The 19,144-nt window shown below is 38.6% G+C and overlaps 2 protein-coding genes across 2 annotated transcripts in view; one reads left to right on the forward strand and one right to left on the reverse strand.

Moving 5' to 3' along the window:
• Positions 1-19,144, reverse strand: part of LOC148721277 (QRFP-like peptide receptor) — a 90,962-nt gene that overhangs the window by 58,365 nt on the left and 13,453 nt on the right. The window lies entirely within an intron of this gene.
• LOC148721283 (uncharacterized) overlaps positions 1-19,144 on the forward strand; it is a 28,260-nt gene that overhangs the window by 2,695 nt on the left and 6,421 nt on the right. The window lies entirely within an intron of this gene.

The raw sequence follows: 19,144 nt of genomic DNA on the forward strand, positions 1-19,144 counted from the left end.
TCTCTTTGGTGGCGTACTTTCCCTGAATGCTCCCCTAATATAATACTTGTTACGTAAGTGATCAGTTTTTTTATTTAGTTGTATTTGTATTTGAGTGGATTTTCGCATATAGATGTGGACTGCATTGACACTGGAGTAAGTTTTAGTAATACCCAGTTGTTAAGTGTTCTATTTTTACTTGCGATAGATCTGGGCAGACCTTAGAGTTCAAGTTGGTCCCTCTTTTACTCCCCATCATTTTATCCGAATTTCCCTCAGGTTGTAAAGTTAATTTATAAGTAATTTGTTTTATGTGTGAAGATTAACAAAACTGTGTGTAAAACGGTAGACAACAAATCCTCTTGGAAATAAAAACAGAAAATAGCAATGTGAATGGGCCAACGATTTCCAACAAAGACGGAAGGACTAAAAAATGAAAAAAAAAGCAAAAGAACTCAAGCAACTAAAAGTGGTTGAATTTATTTCATTATACCAGTCCCTAATGTGTAACTCTTGTCTAATGTACTCACACAGTTGTGAATTAAACAGCGCTACGGATGTAATTTTGTCTTTATTTGGTCGACTTGTTTCAAACGTTTTCCTTGCTGCAGGAGTTTGTCAAATAGATGTTTGATTCATTGACTTACTCAAATGGAATAAGTAACTCTTAGTTTTTAAATCTACCAATAGCAAGCTTTAGCACCAATGTTCTGAGATGCTTTCAAAAGGCAGGCGTTGGTTATTATTTTCATTCGTAGTTACTAAGAACCTCATGTTCGCTGTAACATTTGGTTAACAATGCCAAAGTAAGCGTTTTGCAGTTTATTATACAATACTTGTAGTCGGCGTTTGGATCTATGCTAAAGCTCGATCCCCAACAATGAATTATTTCCACCTACTTCAGCTTCTTACCCATAATGACACAATCTTTTTAATAACAACGCTTCGCTAAGGTCTGTTTTTTTTAAAGTAATCTCCATAGAATTATTCATTTCTATCGCCGGACAGACCAATTATTGATAAAAGCGTTAAAATATTTTATGGATACTTTCTGTCCTGATGGAGGCAAATTCACAAAATTTGACTAAATTTACATTCTTTTCTTTACCGGCTAAAGGACTGACTCGTTTTCGTGAGAGTGGAAATCTTTATAGAGATTTTCTTAGCTGAACTTTGAAATTTAAAATACAAGACAGAATTGTTTGGAGTTCTTGGTCATATGAAATTTCAGTCAATTGAAGAAGTCTGCTTGTTCCTCAGAATACAACTTATCAAATTTGAAACGTCTTCAGGCTTTGAACATGTAGTTTTGATCATTCAAGCATTTTCATAATGTCTGTAATTTATTTCATGCAAGCTCTAATCGAAATGGACACCCTGTTGAAATATTTTCCTGACTAAACAAAAGTCTTTAAAAACTTTTTTCAGGATCTAAGAAAAGCTTTTTTCTAACAAAAGCAAACAACAAATACAAACATATTTCTGTGGAACAATAATCGTTACGCCCCACTTTAATAGACAAGCTGGGCCGGTCTATTAAAACTGAGTAATATTTATGAATAAAGGCTGATAGTTTCTAAAGAAACTGTTTGGGGCTGCGTCGGTGGGGGTAACGCAATAATTTCAATAAATCAACAAAGTTGAAATGGTAAATTGGCCACCATTACGATTACAAAAGCTGACGTTTCGAGCGTTAGCCCTTCGTCCGAGCGAATAGAGGAATTGTGGGTTGTGTGTGCTTCGAAAGGCAGGAAATGGAGCTACGTGATTGGTGGGAACATGGCAACGAGAAAAACACGAATAAATTAGTGGAATGAAAAGCGTTCGTTGATACCTTTGGGATTTAGACTGCCGGTTTGAAAGATGAGCTTTTGTTCAAGAGTTTACGGGTTTCCGTGCTACCTAAGTGTAACTGGGAAAGACCGCAGATTGCCATATGTTGCTTGGAATGATTAGGTAAGTTAAAATGTCTAGCGACTGGTTTCGATGTGTCCTTGTCATTCCTCTCCACGTCGCGAAGGTGTTCTCGGAATCGATCACCTAGTCTTCTGCCTGTTTCGCCGATGTAAATCTTTTTGCAATGAGTGCAAGTTATGAAATAGATTACATTGGCGGAGGTGCACGTGAAGTGATCGGTGATCCTAATGGATCGTTTGGTTCCCGATATTTTCTCAGTGTTGTGAATGAAAGGACGCGTTTTGCATCGTGTACGAGCGCATTTAAAAGTCCCTGGTTGGTCATTAGTCTGAAAAGAACTTCTGACCAAAAAATTGCCTACGTTTTTGTCGCCTTTGAATGAAATGAGCGGAGGCTGCGAAAAGATAGTGCTTGTCCCTGGATCGTTTTGAATTAATTTAAAGTTTTTAAGAATGATGGATTTAACTGAGTGGTTGTGAGGGTGAATGAATGCAGTCGGAATCTTCCTTTTGTGACGTTTGTAGTGCTGAATGTCGATCAATAAGTTGGGCGCGGTGGTAACCCGCTTGAACGACAGAATCAGGGTAACCACGTTTATCGAATAACTGGCACATTGACTCTGATTTTTGGTGGAAATCAGAGTCATCACTACATAAACGACGAAGTCTTGGAAACTGAGAAAAAGGAATGGAGTTCTTAACGTAAGATGGATGCGAAGACGAATACAACAAGTAATTATGCGAGTCTGTAGGTTTGTTATAGACACTAGTGCATAAACCGTTGCCTTCGATTGAAAGTTTGATGTCTCTTTCAGAGCCGGGTGAAAAGAATTGACTGCGGTTATAAATTGAGTCAGCTCCTCTCTCGTAGAGGAGGTGGCGCCGATGCAGTCGTCGATGTAGCGACCGTAGAGTTCAGGTTTGAAGCCGTTGTATTAGTGTTCGACAAAACCTACAAAAAGATTGGCATAGCTAGGTCCCATTTTGGTACCCATGGCTACGCCATTGGTTTTTGTGTACCCATGGCTACACCACTGGTTTCTTGTCAAAACCTCTCGAGGGGACCAGGGGAGCTAACTGGTTTGTTTGTCGATCTAGAGATAAAAGCATCGCTAGTGAAAGATCTGTGGGAGGAATTGGGAATCGAGTAAATGGAAATGGAACTGCAACATCTCTGCTTTGATTTTCTGGAGGAATCGAGACTGGTGGTAATTTTTTGGCGGAATTATTCGCTTCGGGCGACGGACACTTTTAAAATAGGTTTCCGGCCTTTTAGCAGTTGAACACCAACATAGCGCTAACTCGCCGAAAACGCTTCAAAATGGCCTGAGACGCTAGGAATCAACAGAGAAAACAACAAGGCAATAAGGTAAGCCCATTTTATTTCAAAACAAGAAATTTTTTTCTCTGTTTAAGGCAAACCGATAACATCCCATACAAACCTTTATAAATATAAAACGTTGCGCAACACGGTAAGAGTCACGTCCGCTTTTCCAGTAGTGAGCTTGGGCTGCCTGTGATTTACCATTTCAACTTTGTTGATATCTCGAAATTATTGAGTAATATTTAAACAACTCAAATAGACATTTGTTGAAATTCGCTTCAGTTCTTCTAGTTTTTCCCTTTTTCTTTTTTTCAACCTGTTCATAGTTCTGAAAATACAACGATAAACAGCTCAATGTTGGCTGCATGATTATAAAATATGTGTTATGGACAGGAAGATTGAGGAATCATTAAAGTACTCAAGATCAAGTATTCTAGAAAGATTTTAAAACTTACTCGTGACCTATCAATAGAGAGGAATAATGAACTCTTTATTAGGAAATATTCAGCCTAAAACCTACAATGAGCCTCTAAGGCCCGATTCAAACGTCGAACTCTACATGTGCCGAACCTAATACCAATTTGGATCGACCCAAATAATTAAGTTCGACAGTTGATTCAGACGTCAGTTGAACCAGAGTTAATAGAGGGAACTGGTTATGAAAGCCGGCGAACTTCAAACGATGGAAATCTTTGTGTTGGTTCATGGCATGTCACGTGACCGCGAAGCTGCACAAAGTGCTTCACGTTTATTCTTTTTTACGGATGATCTAAAAATAATCTAACTGAAATATTATCTTAAGAGGATTCGTAAGTAATGCCAAGGGTCAACTGCTCCGTCCTTGGCTGCGGATCGTGCAGACGATCGAAGGGAATAGGAATTTTTAAGCTGCCTGTCGCGAAAGACGAGGCTCATCGAAAATGGCGCAACAACAAAATAAAACCGTTACGGTCAGCGGTTACTGATATGAACCCAAGAGGATTCAACATGGCGGAGTTTTCGGAAAACCGCGCGAGAAACAACTCGGAAGAATTTCTCATCGCTAATGCCATCCGTGAAGGAAGAAGAAGGCGCCTTAACATGCAAATGGCGTTAAATCACCTAGTTGCTCAGAGGAAGAGAGTTTTAAATGCTTGTTTTCTTGTTGTGTTGTTTATTTCATCACAACGAAACAACATCACTCCTGTGTCTCGCTCCTGTCGTCGGTTGAGGAGAAGCGCTGGATGGTGGCAGAATGCTCGGAACAACTATTCGGAGGCAAGATTCAAGAAAACATTTCGGATTTCTCGGTCAATACAATACAATACAATGTTCTTTACAATACAATATTCTTTATTTCGAGAGGGCAGATACATGATTAACCCAGTAAAGAGTTTTCTAACACATGGCCCTCTAATAAACCCACCCAAACCACCCCAGTGGGGTGGTTTGGGTGGGTTTATTAGGGGGCTGGAAAAAGACGCAGTCCTTGATATGCGTACTCCTTTTAAACAAACTGAGACATTTCAATATACACATTATAGTTTCTGTCACCCTCAAGGAGTTAAAAAAGGCCTCATAAAAGGGGAGGCCCTTAGCCTTCTCAGAACAAACTCCTCTCAAACAATATTCGAGGAGAAAATCGCGAATTTCAAAGCGCATTTGCTGAAGAGAGGCTACCCAGAGGACCTCATTAACACAACCGTTCTCAGAGGTGAATTTCAAAAACAAGAAACTAACCCTTCAATAGAAACAGAAGACGAACCAACGAATCTTGCCTTTTGTTACACAATACCAATCATTAGTGCCAAACCTAAAGCAAATTCTCATGAGAAACTGGCATTTAATAGAAATACAACCACTACTGAGCGAAATATACAAAAGACTGCCCCTCGTATCTTACAAAAGAGGACGGTCGCTCAAAGACATGCTCGTGGGGGCAAAACTTTGAATAGGCTATTCTAAACACGCGCTGAGAAGTCGTGTAGGCCTGTCAACCCCATTTCACATCGAATGTAATCTTATGCGCATGGCAACTATCTAAAAGCTAGTGGGATTGTGGGGAAAAAATTACAAATTTAATATATTTATAATGTATGCATTAAGATCGGCACATGTGAAGATCGACGTATGAATCGAAGTCGATCTTTTGCCGTTCTATTCGAGAAGCTCAGTCGAATAGAACGGCAGAGTCGACCCTAATACAAAAGCGTCGATCCTAATTGATTCAAACGTCGAACTTTACATGTGCCGAACCTAATTATTAGCTTCGGCACATGTAAAGTTCGACGTTTGAAACGGGCCTAACTGATATATCTTTGGTGGTAACTACTTGAACCTAAATACATATAAATCAATACATACTTTATCGACTTTCCTCGAAGGAGGCTTCTCGAAGACAGAGGTCAACAACGATTAGCTATCAATTACTAATTACGATACACGATCTAGAATCATAACTAATCATGATTTAAAAAAAGCTCAATCAAAGCACCATTTAGAGTCATGAAATCTATAGAATTTAAGAACATTTTATTACTGGTGTATCTAAAAGAAAGTAATGCTGCGGTACTTTCTGTTAATAGGGACATAACTTACGCTGTGATTCATTTACTTGCAAGTGCCATGCAAGACTTTACATTGAGGAACATATCTGTAGTTATCTTCTGCGGGAGAGAAATTTTACAAAAAAAAGAAAAGAAAATAGCGCGCGGAAAGGGGAAAAATATTGCCTCCTGTAACACAAGCTCATCCGGCTTTTCCAAACCTCAAGAACATACGGATGAGATAGGACATCCTAAAACTAACCCTTAGTATCACATCGCAAAGGAAAGTCATTAAGAGATATCCTAATAAGAGCTTAACTTTGAGGGCAGAAGATTTAAAAGAGCTAGCGAATGGCAGGAGTCGCACAGGCCCTGTGAACACCATCGGTAGAACTGCCTTTTGCTTTTCCGCTTACCGGCGTGTCAAGTTGCCTAAGGTAGAGTTATTCATTTATCAAGTGACTCCTTTCATTGCCCTAATCCAACTGTCCTTTTTTCAGCGATCAAGATAGTAGATTTACCATACAATATTCGCGATTAGTTAATTTGCCTTTTCTTTGGCAAGTAGATTAACTACACGGTTGAGTACACGGTTGAGTCGTACATTTTAAACATAATTAAAATCAATTTTTAATAGTTCTGTTAACCGTAGCAGAAAAAAAACGGCGTTAAACGTAAAATGGTCAAAACGTTAACCATTAGCTGTAAAAGCCATCATCCCATTGAGACCCTCCATAATCAGCGCGTACATGAAAAAAACTGAACTAGAAAGAGGAGACATTTGTAAACGTATTGTACAAATATGATGCGAATGAATTTAAACCTTCCTTTCAAGATAATTTTTAATGGAAGGCCTGTCTGCTTCGTTTGTAACCTTTCAGGGTTACCGCCTGGCAGGGAAATTACACAGAAATTTCAAAATGATGACCTCTCAGCTAACTTGCAGAAGAGTAAGTAACTCCTTCATCATGGTTTAGCGGATACTGAAGTTTGCAAAGAAAAAAGAAAATAGGCCTCTTTTTCTTAATTGTCAGTTCACATATATTCATGTACAAGCTTCTGTATTCAAATTTTTTCAGCGGGTTAGTGGATCGCAAGAAGCTAATTCAGGAAGTTCATGCATTCAGTTTGCAACCAATTTTTTCGCAGTAATGAGATTAGAAACGGTTATAATTTTGGGGTAGCCTAAATGAAAGTTTACAAAAAATAGGCACGTCTACGATGCTCTCTATGCAAGTTTTCTGTCTCTGCAAGTTTTCTGTCTCTGCAATGATGTCCATGAACATTTTCGACTTTTCCATGCCGCACAATGGACAAGACGACTATTGGTAGACCTTTGTATTTGAAAAAAACGCCGAAAGGCTTGTTGGAACTTAACTGAAATGGCTTTGCCTGACACAGCCTTTCTAAAGTTTCGCAATAAAATGTTAAATTCTCATGGGACCAATGGACCTCTACCTGACGTTGATGGCAGCAAGTCTCATGCGATCAGTAGTTTTGATTTGGCGCCACTGAAGAGATCACATGCCAGTTATTAAAAACTGTCATGTGTAGGTGGTTTGCACGTTACGTCATTGCCGCCACGTTGGTGGACGTAAAAAATAGATATCTCTTTAGCTCCACTTGTTCGTCCACCAGCATTTGTTCTTTTCACCATTGTTACCTGTGTCTCTAGAGATTGGTTGCAAACCACCTCTAACTTGCCACATAAGTGGTTTGCTTTCTAACCACTTAGTAAGGGTTCTTCACCAACGTGATCTTCAATCGAGCCCTGACAGTAGGATTGAATTCACATTGCCAAAAAACACCTTATAGGGGTAATTACCTTCTACTCTATTTTGTTATTCAGTCGTTGGTTGGGTGCATTAGTTTTAAAAAAAAAGCGTATGAGTCGCAGGGGGAATTAATTAGCTTCTTTTTTTCTTTCCACATAAGTTTTCATAACAAAAGGCAATCTTGTGGCCAGTTATTATTACGAAAAATGTCTGATTGAGAAAAATGCTCGAGGTTATTAAAAAAAAAAACAGCTGGAAATTTATTTATTTAGGAAAAACATGTCCTCAATTTAGGACAGACCGGAGCCCAGAAAATTATATGAGCAGATTATTTCAACTTTCACAAAAGGCGTTGTCGAAGCAATGTTTAAAATGTGAAAATCGACTAGTCAAATGTTGTTTCACCTTAAAGATGTTTAGATTACGTCCAGGTACCGACTAGTGAAGACAAGCGAGTTAGACCCCTTCACAGGTAACACACTCACACTCCGTTTATCAGACTACTACGGATGCAACACTTAAAAGAATACACGTCATTGACGAAATATGCCACCTCGACAAATTTGGCGCCCTAAGGATCGATAAAACTTTTAAGAAGAGTACGATCGAAAACTGGAATTGAAGCTGCTTCATGCGACGGACTTTTTGCAAATTCCAAACTTTAACTATATAGAACTCTGTTGTTCTGTTTTAGGGGAGTTTGAATCATTTGTGATAATATATTAATTTAACGCCAAGCGATCCAATACTTAATTTTCTGTCTTGAAGAAATGCCATTGCAAACCTAAAAAAGCGATGCTTTTGAAGTTATTAACCTTAACAACGCCACAACCTGAAAGGGCTGAAAACAGCCGGACTCTTTATTCAGTGCACAACTGCCAGCTCCACAAGTTTCTTTTTTGTGATCAATTCTTGTGCAATGCGTTTTCGACATTACCCGAAGAAAGTAGGTCATGAGTTTGACTTTTTGAAACTATTTAAATCGAGAAGATATTCGCAAACTTGACAGAACGTCGCTCGAATTGATCACACAGAAGCTAATATGGTAATGCTGTCTATTAGCTCATCTTTCGCTTAAAGAATACGAAGAGAATTCAATTCAACTGACGGCAAATAAATGTCATTGGAATCGACCACTAAGACACTATGGGTTTATACACTATGAGTTTATACAAGAATTTGAAAAAAAAATTATTTTTCCAATATTGCTGGTAAACACGGTCTATTTTGCTGGGAGACAATTAATTCTTGTTTTATGGCAGTGATTGTCAATTTAGTACTGTGTAAGGCTATTTCTCTGCTTTATTAACATTTATGAAATCATGACTTCTTCCTTTCTCTTGAACTAACCAGATCAAGATAAATGCATCAGTGGAAACAATGCTTGTGATGTCAATGGATACTGTACCAACACACCGTGGGTTCCTATCACTGTACTTGCAGAGAGGGATACACTGGCGATGGACACTCGTGTTCAGGTACATCGCCATTAATTTAGACGATATTCTTGCGAATATCTTGATAGCTTACGCGGTTTGCTAATGACTTATCATTGATTTGCTGACGGGAAATCAATGATAACTTGTACGCTACGCATGTTTTACATGCGTAGCATACAAGTTTAACACTTTCCAAGTTATTTTGCTTCTAAGTTTATTTTAAAAAATGTGAAAGGCTGAAGGGAAAATTGATGAAATAAGAGTAAAGTATGCATGGGAGATGTGGAGGTGAACTACGACAAGATGATGATCAAAACATTTTATTTGCGTAATGGTGCCTCTCCAAGTCTTGCAACCTTCCGGAGGTCTTTGTGAGTTTAGTCATATTTAGAAAACCATCGGAATTTGTATGTGACTCTTGCACAGGGCTTGCAACTTCCTGTATGTCTTTGTGAGTTTAGTCAAATCTAGCAAAACATCGGGATTTGTTTGTAACTCCTTGACAGGTCTTGCAACCTCCCGCGTGTCTTTGTGACTGTAGATAAATTTTTCAAAGCATGGTGATGTTTTTTTACTCCTGCTTAGGTCGGCATGCAAACTCGGATAGCAGATTTTCAAAAAAAGCGTCAGAAAAAGTAAGAGGGAACGTTCAAATTTTATTCGCACTCATTTAACCACTTGTAGAGAAATGTTGGTCAGGCTAATTTTAATTTTTTTTTTGGAATAATAGATAAATATAAAAGTAATTGTAGCACCAATGGTTAACCGAAGATCGAAAGGACGGTTGACGGTTAAGCTTCCAGAAACCGTAAAGAGAAACTATACAAATACCTGTAAAATTAAAATTTAATGTATATTTCCCCTTGGTTGGCCTTGTAAACTTAGGAGTTTGAATTACCATGAAATCCTTGAGGGCTTATACTGCTCAATTCGTAAATAAAAATCGTAAACGCGGAGTAATCTCTATACACAAACCATGTTAGCAAAGCTTCCAAAGAAGAAAAGATTCAAACAAACTTCAAGTTGCACAAGCGAGAATTTACCAAATGTCGTTTTTACGGTATGGTACTCGAGTACCTTGTGTGTCTGAACAGGTACATGTGGCGACCGCTGAATAAAAAGGTACAACTACAATCTAACATTACGAAGCATATTTCCTCACACTTTGATCGAAAATACAAGCAACTTTTAGCGCGCTGAACGCTAAGAACGGCTGCATTGGGTTCTCCAACTCAACATAACAAGGGGAAAGAGTCATAAGAAATGACCCTTGACAACCTTATAAATAAAGAAAGAATGAGGTGTATTTGAGCGCAGATTAAACTTCAGCTAGCTCAAATTGCCTGACTCGAGAAAATTATAACGGGCATTTTCTGGGAACATGCTCTTTGCATTCTACTGCTTCGTTCCCGCCGTTTTGGCTTCTCTGATACCTGCAGAAGAAAAAGTGAGATTTTCCTATAATTATGTCCTGGTTCAAGTCTGAGTACTATTTAAAAATTTATTATTATAGATTGTTATTATCCTTATTAACATAACAAAGCCTTGAAATATTCACACAAACTTCCAGTGTTGCTAGCTATAACAAATTACCTCAATCATGACAAATAGTTTTCTCCTTTGGATGGTATGAAATAACCTTCAAATTTTACAAAGTTGAAATGGTAAATTGGCCACTTACGGTGGCCAATTTACCATTTCAACTTTGTTGATATATCCAAATTATTTCGTTACCCCCACCGACGCAGCCCCAAACAGTTTCTTTCGAAACTATCAGCCTTTATTCAAATTTTACAGTACGTTCAACATTTGCCGAATTCATTTTACAACAAATTATTTACGAGCAACAAGATGAAGAATATGGAGAACATGATTTTTGGAGTAGCCAAAAGAGAGTATACGGTAGAATGATTAATCACGTCTCTACAACGCTGTCCATGCACGTTTTTAAATTTTCGATACCAAGTGATAGCGAAATTATCACTGGAGGTCCTTTGTATCGTCACTACAAGCGAACTAACGTTTTGTGAAAAATTTTTAATTTTCAAACCCTACCTGAAGAGAAAAAATATAGAGAAAAGGAAAAGCACCAGTGCCTTTAACTTTGGGCTTAAACGTGTTATTTGTATTAATACTAGGCTGTTGGTAAAATCTGAGGACTTTGTGGATTGAAACTTTGCCTCTGGAGAAAAGAAACTAAGCTTGAATCACATACATACATACATACATAAATCCAATCATTGTTACTTCCTAAAGAGCCGGGGCTTCTCAATCTAAACAGGTGGTTTTCAAGAAAATTTTTGTTCAAAAAATTTCATGCAATCCTGTTTGATTAAAACGGAGATTGTTCACCGTCGATTCGTTGAGTTCCTTGAGATGTTTTATTTTCAAAAATAATGCTGTCAGGGATATACGGGATATGCTAGGAACTATATAGAACCGAAAGACCAATGATCCTTTCAAACAAGTTTCTACCGCCTGTAGAATTTCTGTGTTACTTCAGGATTTTGTATGAAAGTTCTACGTGTTTAGTTATGATAGTTTGGTCGTCTTTATTTTGCGGTCAAGTTTGGGTAGATAAGGAGAGCGTAGAAACATTTGTTAAAACATTTTCAAGTAACTTATCGCCATACATTGCACCCCTACAGAGATAATTAAGCCAGAATAGATTAACACATAAAGGACAACTTTCCCTAAAATTCAAATTGAAGGTCACCGATATGCATTAAGTATAATCGAATTTCACCAACCAACTACATCCCAGAGAAACTTATTCATTTGTGGCAACCACTGACAACCCCATAATTAAACAGAGAAGGTTGTGTATTTGAACGCATATTAAACTTCAGCTGTCTCAATTTGTCTGATATTTCTCCGGCATAAGGTTGAAAAACTCGCCGTAATTGTTCGCCTGAAGTACAGCGGGCATTTTCTAGGAAACATGCTCTTTGTATTCTACTGCTTCGTTCTCGCCGTTTTGGCTTCCTTAATACCAGAAGGACAAGGTGAGATTTTCCTACAGTTATGTCCTAACTCATGTCTGAGTACTTTTTAAAAGTTTACCAAGTCATTATGTTCCATTTTTATTATCCTTATTAGCATAACTAAGTCTTGAAATATTCGCACAGGCTTCTTTAAGAAGTATAAAAGAAATTGAAGTTATTTCAACCAAATAGTTTTGGCCCTGGACAGGCATAGTATATACAACGTACGCATTTTATAAGTTCAGAATAAAATTTTAAGAGAACATGCTTCTTGTATTAGCCGAAAGGGACAGTTTAACTCAGAACATTTAAATACGTCTCTGTAATGCTGTCCATAAACGTTCTCGACTTTTCGATTCCGCGCAATGGATAAGCGGCCACTGGCAGATCTACGAATTTTAAAACAAGTGGGAAGTCTTAGTGAACTCAACTAAAACAGTTCGGCTGGATCAAATGAAGCGAAACTTTTAAGTCAGGTAATATAGTTTTTTAAAAATAACGTTTTGTGGAAAAAATTCAAGAGAAAAGAGAAAGCAGCAGAGCTTTTACCTTTGGGCTTAAACATGTTATTTGTATTGAAACTCGGCTTTTGGTAGATCTCACATGCATCATCTTATCACTGTTACTTCCTAAAAAGGGCTTTCCAAGCTAAACAGGTGGTTTCAAGGATAAAAATTGTTAAAAATTTTTTTACGCAGTCCTGTTTGATCAAAACGGAGATTGGTGGCCGTCGATCTGTGGATTTCCTTATGATATTTTATTTTCAAAAACTATAGAATCAGGTTTTCAACTTCTTCAAGCGCGAGAACAAAGATGACAAACACGACTTTGTTTTGCACGATCTGACGCGTATATCGAAACAGAGCGGAGTCTTTTTGTCGTTGAACACAGGTTTCATTGTGAACTGTGGACGGATTTTTAAGATCTATGAGTTATTTCATAAAACAATGAAGGTTCTGTCCTGGTGTACCGGTTCACAAGGGAATTACCATCGTTCTTTCTTTGTTTAGCCGGTCATTGGTTAGCTGTCGTGTATTATTTGGTCTTTTGTATCGGCTCTTGTGAACCGGTACACGAGGACAGAACCACAATGAATGTCCGGCGGCATCAGTATTGCGAACTCCGAAGATCGGAAATTTCATGATGAACAGTGATGTCAGTAAATTTTCTTGGTCTCAAAAAGATATCAACTTTATTTGACTTTGATGTAAATAAAGATGTTGGACAGCATTTTTCGAATATAGGAAAAGATTCTGTGTGATAGAAATTCATGGACGTGTTCACTACAGCGGACATAGTTTTGAAAAGGAATTCATCTTTAACAGTGATGCAGACATCCCGTTTTGACTGACAGGAAAATTTTGCGGCCTCAAGCTGAATCAAATTCAACACCTAATTTTGAGTCCGCGCTTTCACTTAGTGGGGTAAATTTGAAAAAAACAAACTTATTCTTACAGTATAGCCTACCATCAGCACAAATCTGGATAATACAGCTGTCCATCGAAAACGCAAAATTTCGAAAACACGCTTTTAAAGAGGATGATATGAAAATGCCGACTTCACCCTTGTGGTATGTCCAGAATAAATAAAGAAAAAGAAGCTTTTCGAACATTCTTCCTATAGCACTATAGCACAAGGCTTTCTACTTTCCTTCATAGTTTTCCAAGATTTGCTATCACTTGCTAGTTTGAAATCAGACTCTGGAAAGCAGTCGCATCATTGGTCACAGTTCCTTGTATCGTATTTCCTTTTCACTTGACCAAAATGTGACATTTTAGGATTTGTTGTTCCTATTATACTCAATTACGCTCAGTCTTATAATGTGCATGCTAGAGCATACATTTCAGCGTTTCGTTTCCTGGTGATCCACACTGTGGAAGTAAACTTTTAATACATTTTTAGAGATAAAAACCCAGCACCTGAATAGGTATTAAAAGAGTTAATAAAAACTTTCACTTTTCATTCATAATACGCAGTATAGTTCAAATCTGAAGTCACGCTACATAACAACACACGCTTTTCATGAAATGAGTTTTGAGGTGAGACCAAACAAAAAGTTCCGCGAAAACGTAATCGTTTTTAACGAACTAAACAAGCTTGGACGAGACGACCATTATTACGTACGTGATAAACACGAATCACTCTACATACCAACACGAGTAGTTTATAGACTTCGGCGTGGATCACTGAGTCGATCGATCACAATAGCTGATCGCATCAAAAAGAAGTTAAACTTTGCTATGATCATTCAGAATATAAATAAAAATAACTCTACTGGTGTTTAACGTAAAGCCAAAAGCCAAAAGCCAAACCAAAGCGAGAGTCATACAGTACTAACACTGCTGTACAGTCCCAATTTAAGTAGAAGTGCTTGTCAGTAGAAATGCTTGTTAGCAGCTTTCTAACTTAACACAATTTTTCTCTAGGTAATTGCCGCAATTTGAAGTTTACCAGTTTTCCTAAACCTGACTACCGACTGGAGAATCACACGGTTCGAACTGTTGACGTGGCTGACGAGGATATCTGCATGCTACAATGCTACCTGGAACCTAACTGCGTCAGTTATAACTTTCATACGATAAAACAATTGCAAGCGCCTGAAAAACACAAGTGTGAACTGAATAATGCAACCATTGAACACGATGGAGACCTAGTGAAAAACAAAAGTTATGTTTACCGCGGAGCTGAGGTGAGGATTAATTCTAAGAGCTATAAGTAATACTCCCGTCCTTGTCCAGGAAAGCTTTGTATTTATTTGTATTTGTATTTGTATTTATATATTACTCCACTCCACGTAGTAGTACGTTAAGTTACATACTGACAAGGTAATAACCACTAGGCAATTCTAATTCTGTACCACGGGAAAGCTTTGATACGAGACCAAAGGATTCACCCACCTCTCCTTTCCTTTAAAATTCCCTGCTTGCGACGGGAATAAATGAACAGACGCGAGGAACCTGTCATGCCTGCCGAAATACCATTTTAAGTTTCTCTTTTCCTTTTCTCCTTAAGAATGCTTGCGCGGAAAATCCCTGCAAGAATAACGCAACATGCCAAGCTGGGTTTACAGACAGAGATTATCAGTGTTTGTGTGTTGATGGATCTGGATTTGAAGGCCATGATTGTGATGAGGGTAAGGAATCTCATACTTTTATTAGGGCAGAAACATTGAATATAAGTGACGAGTTCCACACTCTCCTCCCCCAAGTTGAAATTCGTTCCGGTGATTGGGCAGACTTATTTGAAAGGGATGAGTGTCAAACAATCGCTAGAACCTCAACAGTTTTAATAGTCACAGAATATCATAGCTGGGAGCTTTTGTCTTTTAAGGTTTACGGTGAAAATGATCACGGTTAGCATAAGCTATGTCATTAAGAAAAGGGGTACTGGATGCGGGTTCATGACCTTTTTCCCCCATCTTTTCGATACATTTTTTCCTTATGTCTTCGGTCAACCTCTAGGCCACTTGTAGTTTCTCAGTTTCTTTTTATTGAAGTAAATGTCAATGAAACTAAGTACGAATTTTTACGCCAAAATTCAGACATGACCCCATTATCAAGAAAAGATATAACGTAATGAAAAGCTTTTTAAATCTTCTCAAAGGAGCCAACTATCTATGATGTTCATCACTTTCTTTTTCCAGATATAGACGAGTGTTTGACTGGTAAACATGGCTGTGGAAGTAATGCGACATATCTACTAATTGCATGTGAGCAGTGAGCAGGATAATAAGTAGTTGCAACACTTTGCTATTTTAAATTGGTAGTTTAAAGTTTCTTTTTGTTTTGAAATAGATTTGCGTTGTCAAGAAACACTTGGTATCGAAAGTGGTGCAATCAAACACGAGCAGATAAGTGTCTCATCCCATAAAGGGAAGACCGTAAAAAACACAAGATTACATGGCGCTGGGGAGACTTGGATAGCTGATAGGACTGATTCAAATCCGTGGCTCCAGCTAGATCTTAGAGCTCAACACACTAAAGTAACACTAGTAGCAACACAAGGATCCCATCAGAAAAGTTACTGGGTGGAGATGTACAAGCTACAATACAGCAACTATGGAGTGAGATTTCAGTACTACAGGGAACAAGGAGAAACCCCAGTTAAGGTAAAACAGATCCGAGGTGGTAGAATATTTTGAAACGTGAGCTGCTTATTGTGCGTCGCAAAGTCAAAATTGTTAGGACAAGCAGTACTTTTTGTTAGGATAAGCACCGCTCCTTGCAGTCAGAGCTTCATTGCTCGATTTGTTGCAATGTATAAAACGATCGTAAAGTTTCATACTTTTTACCATTTTCTTTGCCCGGGTATAACTCTCATCTATCCAGCTTTTGATTAATCTCAGATTGATATTTTTAGAAAAAGTTCGTCTTAATTTTACCGTACCGTGGTATGGGATGAATTTCCCGAGTCAAATCGAATCGGTTTACTCGTGAAATCATTGCAGTATGTTATTTTATAGATAGTAGTTAGCAAGTTCTTATGTATACAACGCAAGCACGTAAAGTACATTTTAAAACAAAACGAGCACCATTCATATTTCATATTTATCTTGATGTAGGAGTTTAATGGAAACACAGACAAGAACAGTGTTGTTTATCACGACCTAAACCCACCAATCACAGCAAGGTACATACGTTTCCTACCACTGAAGTGGAACCATAAGATATCAATGAGAGTGGAACTGTATGGATGTGTGAAAGGTAAGGAAGACGGCTGTCTTCCAATGCTGATACGCATTGTATCTACCCGGCTAATTGCGTAAACTGAGCAATCGTTTCTGTTTTGTATTGTGTCGAATAAAAGATCCCGTTGTCAAGAAAAACTAGGTGAAGAAAATTGAAAGTTAAAAGTTGAATCAGCCGTACTAAAAACATAAAAAACGTAAGTGGTTAACAAAGACGATGACTGTCGGGTGCGTCCCAGAAATTGCTTCTAAATTTCCCTCGAACGAAACTATTTGCAGTTTTCCTCTAATAAGCTTGAGACATTAAAGGACTCTGCGCCACAGTTGATCTGATCATAGGAGTTCTTTAAGGTTCTTCATTTCGTTGAAAGTTTCTGGAATTATGTTAAAGACAGTTTTAGCTTAATATAAACTACACTTAATTAATTCGGTAAATGATTGGAGGCAATTCTGCTTCTGATGTTATCCTTGGTCGGCTCAGATAGTTCTCGTTGCCGAGACAGGGCCGCCTCAACACTAGATACAATAGCCTCAGTCGGTATGCGTTTAGGTCTTACTGAGTGTTTTAGTCCGTATGATAGTACCCGAGTTTCAGTCTTGTCTAAGGAACGAGAAGAAATGTTACTTACCCAGTTGTCGTCCGGTTTGCTTCGTCTCTCTTCTTTGTCTCGTAGCAGTCGTGTCAATTTTTGTTGATGTCCAGTGCGGGCGCGTTCATTCGTCTTGTTGGCTCGTTTGTCGGCAATTGTCGTAACGGTGTCAAGTAAGTCAGTTGGTATCAGTTGTTTCAGTTGGTCGTGTAGTTGTCGTCTGTGTTCAGTCAGTCTTGTTGTGAGGTTTCTGCCAGTCTCACCGATGTAGGAGGCTTGGCAGTCGGAACAATTGATCTTATAAAAAAAATGGATGAATTGCCTCTACTATATAGCAGAATTGCCTCCACTATACAATCAACGTCACTACATGACAGCAACTTGACTAAAGACGAACAACGCGCACTGAAACGACTGAGAAACGACGAGAACATAGTCATCCTACCAGCCGACAAAGGACGAGTTACTGTTGTTATGTACAAAACTGACTATCACGACAAAATGGACGCACTAGTTAACGATAAACGAACCTACGAAGAACTCAAACGTGACCCAACTCCTGCCCTTCAACGTAAACTCAACAGTAAACTACTGACACTCAAGAAAACGAACGCCTTTGACACCCAACCGTACTATCGACTGAGGTGCTCGGTACCACAGCCACCGAAACTCTACGGTTTGCCGAAACTACACAAACCTGGTTTCCCGGTGCGACCTATTGTTTCTTTCTGTGGCTCTCCCACATACCAACTATCCAAGTACCTGACGACAATACTACAACCGCTAACCGACAAATCCAGACATAAACTACAATCCACTGAAGACTTCATTAACGCTACCAAGACTGTTCAGATACCTTGGATATATCAACAAAGTTGAAATGGTAAATTGGCCACCGTAATGATTACAAAAGCTGACGTTTCGAGCGTTAGCCCTTCGTCGGAGCGAATAGAGGAATTGTGGGTTGTGTGTGTGCTTTTAAAGGCAGAAAATGGAGCTACGTTATTGGTGGGTGCATGGCAACGAGAAAAACATGAATAAATTAGTGGAATGAAAAGCGTTCATTGATCCCTGTGGGATTTAGACTGCCGGTTTGAAAGATGAGCTTTTGTTCAAGATTTTTACGGCTTTCCGTGCCACCTAAGTGCAAGGAAAGACCGCGGATTGCCATATGTTGCTTAGAATGATTGGATAAATTAAAATGTCTAGCGACTGGTTTCGATGTGTCCTTGACATTCCTTTCCACGTCTCGAAGGTGTTCTCGGAATCGGTCACCTAGTCTTCTGCCTGTTTCGCCGATGTATATCTTTTTGCAATAAGTGCAAGTTATGCAATAGATTACATTGGCGGAGGTGCACGTGAAGTGATCGGTGATATATATCAACAAAGTTGAAATGGTAAATTGGCCACTTATTGCAAAAAGATATACATCGGCGAAACAGGCAGAAGACTAGGTGACCGATTCCGAGAACACCTTCAAGACGTGGAAAGGAATGACAAGGACACATCGAAACCAGTCGCTAGACATTTTAATTTACCCAATCATTCTAAGCAACATATGGCAATCTGCGGTCTTTCCTTGCACTTAGGTGGCACGGAAAGCCGTAAAAATCTTGAACAAAAGCTCATCTTTCAAACCGGCAGTCTAAATCCCACAGGGATCAATGAACGCTTTTCATTCCACTAATTTATTCATGTTTTTCTCGTTGCCATGCACCCACCAATAACGTAGCTCCATTTTCTGCCTTTAAAAGCACACACAACCCACAATTCCTCTATTCGCTCCGACGATAGGCTAACGCTCGAAACGTCAGCTTTTGTAATCATTACGGTGGCCAATTTACCATTTCAACTTTGTTGATATATCCAAATTATTTCGTTACTCCCACCGACGCAGCCCCAAACAGTTTCTTTCGAAACTATCA

The sequence above is a fragment of the Stylophora pistillata genome, chromosome 10 (assembly GCF_964205215.1).
Source record: "Stylophora pistillata chromosome 10, jaStyPist1.2, whole genome shotgun sequence".
Taxonomy (NCBI): Eukaryota; Metazoa; Cnidaria; class Anthozoa; order Scleractinia; family Pocilloporidae; genus Stylophora; species Stylophora pistillata.